Consider the following 14,972-nt stretch of genomic DNA (forward strand, 5'->3'; position numbering starts at 1 on the left):
TTTTCACTCCTGCTGCCAGAAGCCCAGGGAGAATGGGAGGGCTTAGAACATGGCTGGGCACTGTGGTTTCTTCCAGAGAAGTGGAGGGCATTTGCTTTACCTTGCCACTACCACTTGGGATAGGGTGTGCACCTCCGGAAAACTGTCTCCGTGGGAAGCCGGCTTTTTGCAAAGGGGTCTCAGGGCCGTGTGCCTCGGCTGTCCCTCCGGCTCCCCTAAGCACAGGGACGAGGTGAGGGGCTTAGACCAAGCCTGGGCAATATTGTTACTTACACCTGGGTGTGTGGCATTTTGTTGAGCTGGCTTCCCCCACTTGGGATAGGTGTTCCACAGCAAGCACCTATGGATCGTCGGAAGCCGTTTTTGCCCCAGGGGTCTCCGGGCAGTGTTCGTTGGGGTGGAACTCCTGCTAGCAAAACCGCCGGGTTGAGGGAAGGGTTCAGACTGTGCCTGGGCCCTGTGGTCTCTTCCAGGTCAGTGTATGGCATTTCCTTCCCCTTGCCACAGGCACCTGGGAACATGTCTGCCAGTGGAGAAAGACTGTCCCGTGGGAAGCCGGGTTTTGTCAAACGGGACCCAGTGCTCTGCTCCTCTCTTTTCACTCCTGCTGCCAGAAGCCCAGGGAGGATGGGAGGGCTTAGAACATGGTTGGGCACTGTGGTTTCTTCCAGAGAAGTGGAGGGCATTTGCTTTACCTTGCCACAACCACTTGGGATAGGGTCTGCACCTCAGGAAAACTGTTTCCGTGGGAAGCCGGCTTTTTGCAAAGGGGTCTCAGGGTCGTGGGCCTCGGCTGTCCCTCCGGCTCCCCAAAGCACAGGGACGAGGTGAGGGGCTTAGACCAAGCCTGGGCAATGTTGTTTCTTCCACCTGGGTGTGTGGCATTTTGTTGAGCTGGCTTCCCCCACTTGGGATAGGTGTTACTCAGCAAGCATCTATTGATCTTCGGAAGCCGTTTTTGCCCCAGGGGTCTCCGGACTGTGTTCGTTGGGGTTGAACTCCTTCTAGCAAAACCGCCGGGTTGAGGGAAGGGTTCAGACTGTGCCTGGGACCTGTGGTCTCTTCCAGGTCAGTGTATGGCATTTCCTTCCCCTTGCCACAGGCACCTGGGAGCATGTCTGTACGTGGAGAAACACTGTCCCGTGGGAAGCCGGGTTTTGTCAAACGGGTCCCAGTGCTCTGCTCCTCTCTTTTCACTCCTGCTGCCAGAAGCCCAGGGAGGATGGGAGGGCTTAGAACATGGCTGGGCACTGTGGTTTCTTCCAGAGAAGTGGAGGGCATTTGCTTTACCTTGCCACAACCACTTGGGATAGGGTCTGCACCTCAGGAAAACTGTCTCCGTGGGAAGCCGGCTTTTTGCAAAGGGGTCTCAGGGCCGTGGGCCTCGGCTGTCCCTCTGGCTCCCCAAAGCACAGGGACGAGGTGAGGGGCTTAGACCAAGCCTGGGCAATGTTGTTACTTACACCTGGGTGTGTGGCATTTTGTTGAGCTGGCTTCCCCCACTTGGGATAGGTGTTACTCAGCAAGCATCTATTGATCTTCGGAAGCCGTTTTTGCCCCAGGGGTCTCCGGACTGGGTTCGTTGGGGTTGAACTCCTGCTATCAATACCGCCGGGTTGAGGGAAGGGTTCAGACTGTGCCTGGGCCCTGTGGTCTCTTCCAGGTCAGTGTATGGCATTTCCTTCCCCTTGCCACAGGCACCTGGGAGCATGTCTGCACGTGGAGAAAGACTTTCCCGTGGGAAGCCGGGTTTTGTCAAACGGGTCCCAGTGCTCTGCTCCTCTCTTTTCACTCCTGCTGCCAGAAGCCCAGGGAAGACGGGAGGGCTTAGAACATGGCTGGGCACTGTGGTTTCTTCCAGAGAAGTGGAGGGCATTTGCTTTACCTTGCCACAACCACTTGGGAGAGGGTCTGCACCTCAGGAAAACTCTCTCCGTGGGAAGCCGGCTTTTTGCAAAGGGGTCTCAGGGCCGTGGGCCTCGGCTGTCCCTCCGGCTCCCCAAAGCACAGGGACGAGGTGAGGGGCTTAGACCATGCCTGGCAATGTTGTTTCTTACACCTGGGTGTGTGGCATTTTGTTGACCTGGCTACCCCCACTTGGGATAGGTGTTCCACAGCAAGCGCCTATTGTTCGTCGGAAGCCGTTTTTGCCTCAGGGGTCTCCGGGCTGTGTTCGTTGGGGTTGAACTCCTGCTAGCAAAACCGCCGGGATGAGGGAAGGGTACAGACTGTGCCTGGGCCCTGTGGTCTCTTCCATGTCAGTGTATGGCATTTCCTTCCCCTTGCCACAGGCACCTGGGAGCATGTCTGCACGTGGAGAAAGACTTTCCCGTGGGAAGCCGGTTTTTGTCAAACGGGTCCCAGTGCTCTGCTCCTCTCTTTTCACTCCTGCTGCCAGAAGCCCAGGGAGGACGGGAGGGCTTAGAACATGGTTGGGCACTGTGGTTTCTTCCAGAGAAGTGGAGGGCATTTGGTTACCTTGCCACAACCACTTGGGAGAGGGTCTGCACCTCAGGAAAACTGTCTCCGTGGGAAGACTGCTTTTTGCAAAGGGGTCTCATGGCCGTGTGCCTCGGCTGTCCCTCCGGCTCCCCAAAGCACAGGGACGAGGTGAGGGGCTTAGACCATGCCTGGGCAATGTTGTTTCTTACACCTGGGTGTGTGGCATTTTGTTGACCTGGCTACCCCCACTTGGGATAGGTGTTCCACAGCAAGCTCCTATTGTTCGTCGAAAGCCGTTTTTGCCTCAGGGGTCTCCGGGCTGTGTTCGTTGGGGTTGAACTCCTGCTAGCAAAACCGCCGGGATGAGGGAAGGGTTCAGACTTTGCCTGGGCCCTGTGGTCTCTTCCAGGTCAGTGTATGGCATTTCCTTCCCCTTGCCACAGGCACCTGGGAGCATGTCTGCACGTGGAGAAAGACTTTCCCGTGGGAAGCCGGTTTTTGTCAAACGGGTCCCAGTGCTCTGCTCCTCTCTTTTCACTCCTGCTGCCAGAAGCCCAGGGAGGATGGGAGGGCTTAGAACATGGCTGGGCACTGTGGTTTCTTCCAGAGAAGTGGAGGGCATTTGCTTTACCTTGCCACAACCACTTGGGAGAGGGTCTGCACCTCAGCAAAACTGGCTCCGTGGGAAGCCGGGTTTTTGCAAAGGGGTCTCAGGGCCGTGGGCCTCGGCTGTCCCTCCGGCTCCCCAAAGCACAGGGACGAGGTGAGGGGCTTACACCATGGCTGGGCAATGTTGTTTCTTACACCTGGGTGTGTGGCATTTTGTTGACCTGGCTACCCCCACTTGGGATAGGTGTTCCACAGCAAGCGCGTATTATTCGTCGGAAGCCGTTTTTGCCCCAGGGGTCTCCGGGCTGTGTTGGTTGGGGTTGAACTCCTGCTAGCAAAACCGCCGGGATGAGGGAAGGGTTCAGACTGTGCCTGGGCCCTGTGGTCTCTTCCAGGTCAGTGTATGGCATTTCCTTCCCCTTGCCACAGGCACCTGGGAGCATGTCTGCACGTGGAGAAAGACTTTCCCGTGGGAAGCCGGTTTTTGTCAAACGGGTCCCAGTGCTCTGCTCCTCTCTTTTCACTCCTGCTGCCAGAAGCCCAGGGAGGACGGGAGGGCTTAGAACATGGCTGGGCACTGTGGTTTCTTCCAGAGAAGTGGAGGGCATTTGCCTTACCTTGCCACAACCACTTGGGAGAGGGTCTGCACCTCAGGAAAACTGTCTCCGTGGGAAGCCGGCTTTTTGCAAAGGGGTCTCAGGGCCGTGGGCCTCGGCTGTCCCTCCGGCTCCCCAAAGCACAGGGACGAGGTGAGGGGCTTAGACCATGCCTGGGCAATGTTGTTTCTTACACCTGGGTGTGTGGCATTTTGTTGACCTGGCTACCCCCACTTGGGATAGGTGTTCCACAGCAAGCGCCTATTGTTCGTCGGAAGCCGTTTTTGCCTCAGGGGTCTCCGGGCTGTGTTCGTTGGGGTTGAACTCCTGCTAGCAAAATCGCTGGGTTGAGGGAAGGGTTCAGACTGTGCCTGGGCCCTGTGGTCTCTTCCAGGTCAGTGTATGGCATTTCCTTCCCCTTGCCACAGGCACCTGGGAGCATGTCTGCACGTGGAGAAAGACTTTCCCGTGGGATGCCGGTTTTTGTCAAACGGGTCCCAGTGCTCTGCTCCTCTCTTTTCACTCCTGCTGCCAGAAGCCTAGGGAGGATGGGAGGGCTTAGAACATGGCTGGGCACTGTGGTTTCTTCCAGAGAAGTGGTGGGCATTTGCTTTACCTTGCCACAACCACTTGGGAGAGGGTCTGCACCTCAGGAAAACTCTTTCCGTGGGAAGCCGGCTTTTTGCAAAGGGGTCTCAGGGCCGTGGGCCTCGGCTGTCCCTCCGGCTCCCCAAAGCACAGGGACGAGGTGAGGGGCTTAGACCATGCCTGGGCAATGTTGTTTCTTACACCTGGGTGTGTGGCATTTTGTTGACCTGGCTACCCCCACTTGGGATAGGTTTTCCACAGCAAGCGCCTATTGTTCGTCGGAAGCCGTTTTTGCCTCAGGGATCTCCGGGCTGTGTTCGTTGGGGTTGAACTCCTGCTAGCAAAACCGCCGGGATGAGGGAAGGGTTCAGACTGTGCCTGGGCCCTGTGGTCTCTTCCAGGTCAGTGTATGGCATTTCCTTCCCCTTGCCACAGGCACCTGGGAGCATGTCTGCACGTGGAGAAAGACTTTCCCGTGGGAAGCCGGTTTTTATCAAACGGGTCCCAGTGCTCTGCTCCTCTCTTTTCACTCCCGCTGCCAGAAGCCCACGGAGGACGGGAGGGCTTAGAACATGGCTGGGCACTGTGGTTTCTTCCAGAGAAGTGGAGGGCATTTGCTTTACCTTGCCACAACCACTTGGGAGAGGGTCTGCACCTCAGGAAAACTGTCTCCGTGGGAAGACGGCTTTTTGCAAAGGGGTCTCAGGGCCGTGGGCCTCGGCTGTCCCTCCGGCTCCCCAAAGCACAGGGACGAGGTGAGGGGCTTAGACCATGCCTGGGCAATGTTGTTTCTTACACCTGGGTGTGTGGCATTTTGTTGACCTGGCTGCCCCCACTTGGGATAGGTGTTCCACAGCAAGCGCCTATTGTTCGTCGGAAGCCGTTTTTGCCTCAGGGGTCTCCGGGCTGTGTTCGTTGGGGTTGAACTCCTGCTAGCAAAACCGCCGGGATGAGGGAAGGGTTCAGACTGTGCCTGGGCCCTGTGGTCTCTTCCAGGTCAGTGTATGGCATTTCCTTCCCCTTGCCACAGGCACCTGGGAGCATGTCTGCACGTGGAGAAAGACTTTCCCGTGGGAAGCCGGTTTTTGTCAAACGGGTCCCAGTGCTCTGCTCCTCTCTTTTCACTCCTGCTGCCAGAAGCCCAGGGAGGATGGGAGGGCTTAGAACATGGCTGGGCACTGTGGTTTCTTCCAGAGAAGTGGAGGGCATTTGCTTTACCTTGCCACAACCACTTGGGAGAGGGTCTGCACCTCAGGAAAACTGTCTCCGTGGGAAGCCGGCTTTTTGCAAAGGGGTCTCAGGGCCGTGGGCCTCGGCTGTCCCTCCGGCTCCCCAAAGCACACGGACGAGGTGAGGGGCTTAGACCATGCCTGGGCAATGTTGTTTCTTACACCTGGGTGTGTGGCATTTTGTTGACCTGGCTACCCCCACTTGGGATAGGTTTTCCACAGCAAGCGCCTATTGTTCGTCGGAAGCCGTTTTTGCCTCAGGGGTCTCCGGGCTGTGTTCGTTGGGGTTGAACTCCTGCTAGCAAAACCGCCGGGATGAGGGAAGGGTTCAGACTGTGCCTGGGCCCTGTGGTCTCTTCCAGGTCTGTGTATGGCATTTCCTTCCCCTTGCCACAGGCACCTGGGAGCATGTCTGCACGTGGAGAAAGACTTTCCCGTGGGAAGCCGGGTTTTGTCAAACGGGTCCCAGTGCTCTGCTCCTCTCTTTTCACTCCTGCTGCCAGAAGCCCAGGGAGGATGGGAGGGCTTAGAACATGGCTGGGCACTGTGGTTTCTTCCAGAGAAGTGGAGGGCATTTGCTTTACCTTGCCACAACCACTTGGGATAGGGTCTGCACCTCAGGAAAACTGTCTCTGTGGGAAGCCGGCTTTTTGCAAAGGGGTCTCAGGGCCGTGGGCCTCGGCTGTCCCTCCGGCTCCACAAAGCACAGGGATGAGGTGAGGGGCTTAGACCATGCCTGGGCAATGTTGTTTCTTACACCTGGGTGTGTGGCATTTTGTTGAGCTGGCTTCCACCACTTGGGATAGGTGTTCCACAACAAGCACCTATTGTGCATCGGAAGTCGTTTTTGTCCCAGGCGTCTCCGGACTGGGTTCGTTGGGGTTGAACTCCTGCTATCAAAACCGCCGGGTTGAGGGAAGGGTTCAGACTGTGCCTGGGCCCTGTGGTCTCTTCCAGGTCAGTGTATGGCATTTCCTTCCCCTTGCCACAGGCACCTGGGAGCATGTCTGCACGTGGAGAAAGACTTTCCCGTGGGAAGCCGGGTTTTGTCAAACGGGTCCCAGTGCTCTGCTCCTCTCTTTTCACTCCTGCTGCCAGAAGCCCAGGGAGGATGGGAGGGCTTAGAACATGGCTGGGCACTGTGGTTTCTTCCAGAGAAGTGGAGGGCATTTGCTTTACCTTGCCACAACCACTTGGGATAGGATCTGCACCTCAGGGAAACTGTTTCCGAGGGAAGCCGGCTTTTTGCAAGGGGTCTCAGGGCCGTGGGCCTCGGGTGTCCCTCCGGCTCCCCAAAGCACAGGGACGAGGTGAGGGGCTTAGACCATGCCTGGGCAATGTTGTTTCTTACACCTGGGTGTGTGGCATTTTGTTGAGCTGGCTACCCCCACTTGGGATTGGTTTTCCACAGCAAGCGCCTATTGTTCGTCGGAAGCCGTTTTTGCCTCAGGGGTCTCCGGGCTTTGTTCGTTGGGGTTGAACTCCTGCTAGCAAAACCGCCGGGTTGAGGGAAGGGTTCAGACTGTGCCTGGGCCCTGTGGTCTCTTCCAGGTCAGTGTATGGCATTTCCTTCCCCTTGCCACAGGCACCTGGGAGCATGTCTGCACGTGGAGAAAGACTTTCCCGTGGGAAGCCGGGTTTTGTCAAACGGGTCCCAGTGCTCTGCTCCTCTCTTTTCACTCCTGCTGCCAGAAGCCCAGGGAGAATGGGAGGGCTTAGAACATGGCTGGGCACTGTGGTTTCTTCCAGAGAAGTGGAGGGCATTTGCTTTACCTTGCCACAACCACTTGGGATAGGGACTGCACCTCAGGAAAACTGTCTCTGTGGGAAGCCGGCTTTTTGCAAAGGGGTTTCAGGGCCGTGGGCCTCGGCTCTCCCTCCGTTTACCCAATGCACAGGGACGAGGTGAGGGGCTTAGACCATGCCTGGGCAATGTTGTTTCTTACACCTGGGTGTGTGGCATTTTGTTGAGCTGGCTTCCCCCACTTGGGATAGGTGTTCCACAGCAAGCACCTGTTGATCGTCGGAAGCCGTTTTTGCCCCAGGGGTCTCCGGACTGGGTTCGTTGGGGTTGAACTCCTGCTAGCAAAACCGCCGGGTTGAGGGAAGGGTTCAGACTGTGCCTGGGCCCTGTGGTCTCTTCCAGGTCAGTGTATGGCATTTCCTTCCCCTTGCCCCAGGCACCTGGGAGCATGTCTGCACGTGGAGAAAGACTTTCCCGTGGGAAGCCGGGTTTTGTCAAACGGGTCCCAGTGCTCTGCTCCTCTCTTTTCACTCCTGCTGCCAGAAGCCCAGGGAGAATGGGAGGGCTTAGAACATGGCTGGGCACTGTGGTTTCTTCCAGAGAAGTGGAGGGCATTTGCTTTACCTTGCCACTACCACTTGGGATAGGGTGTGCACCTCCGGAAAACTGTCTCCGTGGGAAGCCGGCTTTTTGCAAAGGGGTCTCAGGGCCGTGTGCCTCGGCTGTCCCTCCGGCTCCCCTAAGCACAGGGACGAGGTGAGGGGCTTAGACCAAGCCTGGGCAATATTGTTACTTACACCTGGGTGTGTGGCATTTTGTTGAGCTGGCTTCCCCCACTTGGGATAGGTGTTCCACAGCAAGCACCTATGGATCGTCGGAAGCCGTTTTTGCCCCAGGGGTCTCCGGGCAGTGTTCGTTGGGGTGGAACTCCTGCTAGCAAAACCGCCGGGTTGAGGGAAGGGTTCAGACTGTGCCTGGGCCCTGTGGTCTCTTCCAGGTCAGTGTATGGCATTTCCTTCCCCTTGCCACAGGCACCTGGGAACATGTCTGCCAGTGGAGAAAGACTGTCCCGTGGGAAGCCGGGTTTTGTCAAACGGGACCCAGTGCTCTGCTCCTCTCTTTTCACTCCTGCTGCCAGAAGCCCAGGGAGGATGGGAGGGCTTAGAACATGGTTGGGCACTGTGGTTTCTTCCAGAGAAGTGGAGGGCATTTGCTTTACCTTGCCACAACCACTTGGGATAGGGTCTGCACCTCAGGAAAACTGTTTCCGTGGGAAGCCGGCTTTTTGCAAAGGGGTCTCAGGGTCGTGGGCCTCGGCTGTCCCTCCGGCTCCCCAAAGCACAGGGACGAGGTGAGGGGCTTAGACCAAGCCTGGGCAATGTTGTTTCTTCCACCTGGGTGTGTGGCATTTTGTTGAGCTGGCTTCCCCCACTTGGGATAGGTGTTACTCAGCAAGCATCTATTGATCTTCGGAAGCCGTTTTTGCCCCAGGGGTCTCCGGACTGTGTTCGTTGGGGTTGAACTCCTTCTAGCAAAACCGCCGGGTTGAGGGAAGGGTTCAGACTGTGCCTGGGACCTGTGGTCTCTTCCAGGTCAGTGTATGGCATTTCCTTCCCCTTGCCACAGGCACCTGGGAGCATGTCTGTACGTGGAGAAACACTGTCCCGTGGGAAGCCGGGTTTTGTCAAACGGGTCCCAGTGCTCTGCTCCTCTCTTTTCACTCCTGCTGCCAGAAGCCCAGGGAGGATGGGAGGGCTTAGAACATGGCTGGGCACTGTGGTTTCTTCCAGAGAAGTGGAGGGCATTTGCTTTACCTTGCCACAACCACTTGGGATAGGGTCTGCACCTCAGGAAAACTGTCTCCGTGGGAAGCCGGCTTTTTGCAAAGGGGTCTCAGGGCCGTGGGCCTCGGCTGTCCCTCTGGCTCCCCAAAGCACAGGGACGAGGTGAGGGGCTTAGACCAAGCCTGGGCAATGTTGTTACTTACACCTGGGTGTGTGGCATTTTGTTGAGCTGGCTTCCCCCACTTGGGATAGGTGTTACTCAGCAAGCATCTATTGATCTTCGGAAGCCGTTTTTGCCCCAGGGGTCTCCGGACTGGGTTCGTTGGGGTTGAACTCCTGCTATCAATACCGCCGGGTTGAGGGAAGGGTTCAGACTGTGCCTGGGCCCTGTGGTCTCTTCCAGGTCAGTGTATGGCATTTCCTTCCCCTTGCCACAGGCACCTGGGAGCATGTCTGCACGTGGAGAAAGACTTTCCCGTGGGAAGCCGGGTTTTGTCAAACGGGTCCCAGTGCTCTGCTCCTCTCTTTTCACTCCTGCTGCCAGAAGCCCAGGGAAGACGGGAGGGCTTAGAACATGGCTGGGCACTGTGGTTTCTTCCAGAGAAGTGGAGGGCATTTGCTTTACCTTGCCACAACCACTTGGGAGAGGGTCTGCACCTCAGGAAAACTCTCTCCGTGGGAAGCCGGCTTTTTGCAAAGGGGTCTCAGGGCCGTGGGCCTCGGCTGTCCCTCCGGCTCCCCAAAGCACAGGGACGAGGTGAGGGGCTTAGACCATGCCTGGCAATGTTGTTTCTTACACCTGGGTGTGTGGCATTTTGTTGACCTGGCTACCCCCACTTGGGATAGGTGTTCCACAGCAAGCGCCTATTGTTCGTCGGAAGCCGTTTTTGCCTCAGGGGTCTCCGGGCTGTGTTCGTTGGGGTTGAACTCCTGCTAGCAAAACCGCCGGGATGAGGGAAGGGTACAGACTGTGCCTGGGCCCTGTGGTCTCTTCCATGTCAGTGTATGGCATTTCCTTCCCCTTGCCACAGGCACCTGGGAGCATGTCTGCACGTGGAGAAAGACTTTCCCGTGGGAAGCCGGTTTTTGTCAAACGGGTCCCAGTGCTCTGCTCCTCTCTTTTCACTCCTGCTGCCAGAAGCCCAGGGAGGACGGGAGGGCTTAGAACATGGTTGGGCACTGTGGTTTCTTCCAGAGAAGTGGAGGGCATTTGGTTACCTTGCCACAACCACTTGGGAGAGGGTCTGCACCTCAGGAAAACTGTCTCCGTGGGAAGACTGCTTTTTGCAAAGGGGTCTCATGGCCGTGTGCCTCGGCTGTCCCTCCGGCTCCCCAAAGCACAGGGACGAGGTGAGGGGCTTAGACCATGCCTGGGCAATGTTGTTTCTTACACCTGGGTGTGTGGCATTTTGTTGACCTGGCTACCCCCACTTGGGATAGGTGTTCCACAGCAAGCTCCTATTGTTCGTCGAAAGCCGTTTTTGCCTCAGGGGTCTCCGGGCTGTGTTCGTTGGGGTTGAACTCCTGCTAGCAAAACCGCCGGGATGAGGGAAGGGTTCAGACTTTGCCTGGGCCCTGTGGTCTCTTCCAGGTCAGTGTATGGCATTTCCTTCCCCTTGCCACAGGCACCTGGGAGCATGTCTGCACGTGGAGAAAGACTTTCCCGTGGGAAGCCGGTTTTTGTCAAACGGGTCCCAGTGCTCTGCTCCTCTCTTTTCACTCCTGCTGCCAGAAGCCCAGGGAGGATGGGAGGGCTTAGAACATGGCTGGGCACTGTGGTTTCTTCCAGAGAAGTGGAGGGCATTTGCTTTACCTTGCCACAACCACTTGGGAGAGGGTCTGCACCTCAGCAAAACTGGCTCCGTGGGAAGCCGGGTTTTTGCAAAGGGGTCTCAGGGCCGTGGGCCTCGGCTGTCCCTCCGGCTCCCCAAAGCACAGGGACGAGGTGAGGGGCTTACACCATGGCTGGGCAATGTTGTTTCTTACACCTGGGTGTGTGGCATTTTGTTGACCTGGCTACCCCCACTTGGGATAGGTGTTCCACAGCAAGCGCGTATTATTCGTCGGAAGCCGTTTTTGCCCCAGGGGTCTCCGGGCTGTGTTCGTTGGGGTTGAACTCCTGCTAGCAAAACCGCCGGGATGAGGGAAGGGTTCAGACTGTGCCTGGGCCCTGTGGTCTCTTCCAGGTCAGTGTATGGCATTTCCTTCCCCTTGCCACAGGCACCTGGGAGCATGTCTGCACGTGGAGAAAGACTTTCCCGTGGGAAGCCGGTTTTTGTCAAACGGGTCCCAGTGCTCTGCTCCTCTCTTTTCACTCCTGCTGCCAGAAGCCCAGGGAGGACGGGAGGGCTTAGAACATGGCTGGGCACTGTGGTTTCTTCCAGAGAAGTGGAGGGCATTTGCCTTACCTTGCCACAACCACTTGGGAGAGGGTCTGTACCTCAGGAAAACTGTCTCCGTGGGAAGCCGGCTTTTTGCAAAGGGGTCTCAGGGCCGTGGGCCTCGGCTGTCCCTCCGGCTCCCCAAAGCACAGGGACGAGGTGAGGGGCTTAGACCATGCCTGGGCAATGTTGTTTCTTACACCTGGGTGTGTGGCATTTTGTTGACCTGGCTACCCCCACTTGGGATAGGTGTTCCACAGCAAGCGCCTATTGTTCGTCGGAAGCCGTTTTTGCCTCAGGGGTCTCCGGGCTGTGTTCGTTGGGGTTGAACTCCTGCTAGCAAAATCGCCGGGATGAGGGAAGGGTTCAGACTGTGCCTGGGCCCTGTGGTCTCTTCCAGGTCAGTGTATGGCATTTCCTTCCCCTTGCCACAGGCACCTGGGAGCATGTCTGCACGTGGAGAAAGACTTTCCCGTGGGAAGCCGGTTTTTATCAAACGGGTCCCAGTGCTCTGCTCCTCTCTTTTCACTCCCGCTGCCAGAAGCCCACGGAGGACGGGAGGGCTTAGAACATGGCTGGGCACTGTGGTTTCTTCCAGAGAAGTGGAGGGCATTTGCTTTACCTTGCCACAACCACTTGGGAGAGGGTCTGCACCTCAGGAAAACTGTCTCCGTGGGAAGACGGCTTTTTGCAAAGGGGTCTCAGGGCCGTGGGCCTCGGCTGTCCCTCCGGCTCCCCAAAGCACAGGGACGAGGTGAGGGGCTTAGACCATGCCTGGGCAATGTTGTTTCTTACACCTGGGTGTGTGGCATTTTGTTGACCTGGCTGCCCCCACTTGGGATAGGTGTTCCACAGCAAGCGCCTATTGTTCGTCGGAAGCCGTTTTTGCCTCAGGGGTCTCCGGGCTGTGTTCGTTGGGGTTGAACTCCTGCTAGCAAAACCGCCGGGATGAGGGAAGGGTTCAGACTGTGCCTGGGCCCTGTGGTCTCTTCCAGGTCAGTGTATGGCATTTCCTTCCCCTTGCCACAGGCACCTGGGAGCATGTCTGCACGTGGAGAAAGACTTTCCCGTGGGAAGCCGGTTTTTGTCAAACGGGTCCCAGTGCTCTGCTCCTCTCTTTTCACTCCTGCTGCCAGAAGCCCAGGGAGGATGGGAGGGCTTAGAACATGGCTGGGCACTGTGGTTTCTTCCAGAGAAGTGGAGGGCATTTGCTTTACCTTGCCACAACCACTTGGGAGAGGGTCTGCACCTCAGGAAAACTGTCTCCGTGGGAAGCCGGCTTTTTGCAAAGGGGTCTCAGGGCCGTGGGCCTCGGCTGTCCCTCCGGCTCCCCAAAGCACAGGGACGAGGTGAGGGGCTTAGACCATGCCTGGGCAATGTTGTTTCTTACACCTGGGTGTGTGGCATTTTGTTGACCTGGCTACCCCCACTTGGGATAGGTTTTCCACAGCAAGCGCCTATTGTTCGTCGGAAGCCGTTTTTGCCTCAGGGGTCTCCGGGCTGTGTTCGTTGGGGTTGAACTCCTGCTAGCAAAACCGCCGGGATGAGGGAAGGGTTCAGACTGTGCCTGGGCCCTGTGGTCTCTTCCAGGTCTGTGTATGGCATTTCCTTCCCCTTGCCACAGGCACCTGGGAGCATGTCTGCACGTGGAGAAAGACTTTCCCGTGGGAAGCCGGTTTTTGTCAAACGGGTCCCAGTGCTCTGCTCCTCTCTTTTCACTCCTGATGCCAGAAGCCCAGGGAGGACGGGAGGGCTTAGAACATGGCTGGGCACTGTGGTTTCTTCCAGAGAAGTGGAGGGCATTTGCTTTACCTTGCCACAACCACTTGGGAGAGGGTCTGCACCTCAGGAAAACTGTCTCCGTGGGAAGCCGGCTTTTTGCAAAGGGGTCTCAGGGCCGTGGGCCTCGGCTGTCCCTCCGGCTCCCCAAAGCACAGGGACGAGGTGAGGGGCTTAGACCATGCCTGGGCAATGTTGTTTCTTACACCTGGGTGTGTGGCATTTTGTTGACCTGGCTACCCCCACTTGGGATAGGTGTTCCACAGCAAGCGCCTATTGTTCGTCGGAAGCCGTTTTTGCCTCAGGGGTCTCCGGGCTGTGTTCGTTGGGGTTGAACTCCTGCTAGCAAAACCGCCGGGATGAGGGAAGGGTTCAGACTGTGCCTGGGCCCTGTGGTCTCTTCCAGTTCAGTGTATGGCATTTCCTTCCCCTTGCCACAGGCACCTGGGAGCATGTCTGCACGTGGAGAAAGACTTTCCCGTGGTAAGCCGGTTTTTGTCAAACGGGTCCCAGTGCTCTGCTCCTCTCTTTTCACTCCTGCTGTCAGAAGCCCAGGGAGGATGGGAGGGCTTAGAACATGGCTGGGCACTGTGGTTTCTTCCAGAGAAGTGGAGGGCATTTGCTTTACCTTGCCACAACCACTTGGGAGAGGGTCTGCCCCTCAGGAAAACTGTCTCCGTGGAAAGCCGGCTTTTTGCAAAGGGGTCTCAGGGCCGTGGGCCTCGGCTGTCCCTCCGGCTCCCCAAAGCACAGGGACGAGGTGAGGGGCTTAGACCATGGCTGGGCAATGTTGTTTCTTACACCTGGGTGTGTGGCATTTTGTTGACCTGGCTACCCCCACTTGGGATAGGTGTTCCACAGCAAGCACCTATTGTTCGTCGGAAGCCGTTTTTGCCTCAGGGGTCTCCGGGCTGTGTTCGTTGGGGTTGAACTCCTGCTAGCAAAACCGCCGGGATGAGGGAAGGGTTCAGACTGTGCCTGGGCCCTGTGGTCTCTTCCAGGTCAGTGTATGGCATTTCCTTCCCCTTGCCACAGGCACCTGGGAGCATGTCTGCACGTGGAGAAAGACTTTCCCGTGGGAAGCCGGTTTTTGTCAAACGGGTCCCAGTGCTCTGCTCCTCTCTTTTCACTCCTGCTGCCAGAAGCCCAGGGAGGATGGGAGGGCTTAGAACATGGCTGGGCACTGTGGTTTCTTCCAGAGAAGTGGAGGGCATTTGCTTTACCTTGCCACAACCACTTGGGAGAGGGTCTGCACCTCAGGAAAACTGTCTCCGTGGGAAGCCGGCTTTTTGCAAAGGGGTCTCAGGGCCGTGGGCCTCGGCTGTCCCTCCGGCTCCCCAAAGCACAGGGACGAGGTGAGGGGCTTAGACCATGCCTGGGCAATGTTGTTTCTTACACCTGGGTGTGTGGCATTTTGTTGACCTGGCTACCCCCACTTGGGATAGGTGTTCCACAGCAAGCGCCTATTGTTCGTCGGAAGCCGTTTTTGCCTCAGGGGTCTCCGGGCTGTGTTCGTTGGGGTTGAACTCCTGCTAGCAAAACCGCCGGGATGAGGGAAGGGTTCAGACTGTGCCTGGGCCCTGTGGTCTCTTCCAGGTCAGTGTATGGCATTTCCTTCCCCTTGCCACAGGCACCTGGGAGCATGTCTGCACGTGGAGAAAGACTTTCCCGTGGGAAGCCGGTTTTTGTCAAACGGGTCCCAGTGCTATGCTCCTCTCTTTTCACTCCTGCTGCCAGAAGCCCAGGGAGGATGGGAGGGCTTAGAACATGGCTGGGCACTGTGGTTTCTTCCAGAGAAGTGGAGGGCATTTGCTTTACCT

Source organism: Ursus arctos, unplaced genomic scaffold, assembly GCF_023065955.2.
Source record: "Ursus arctos isolate Adak ecotype North America unplaced genomic scaffold, UrsArc2.0 scaffold_23, whole genome shotgun sequence".
Lineage (NCBI taxonomy): Eukaryota > Metazoa > Chordata > Mammalia > Carnivora > Ursidae > Ursus > Ursus arctos.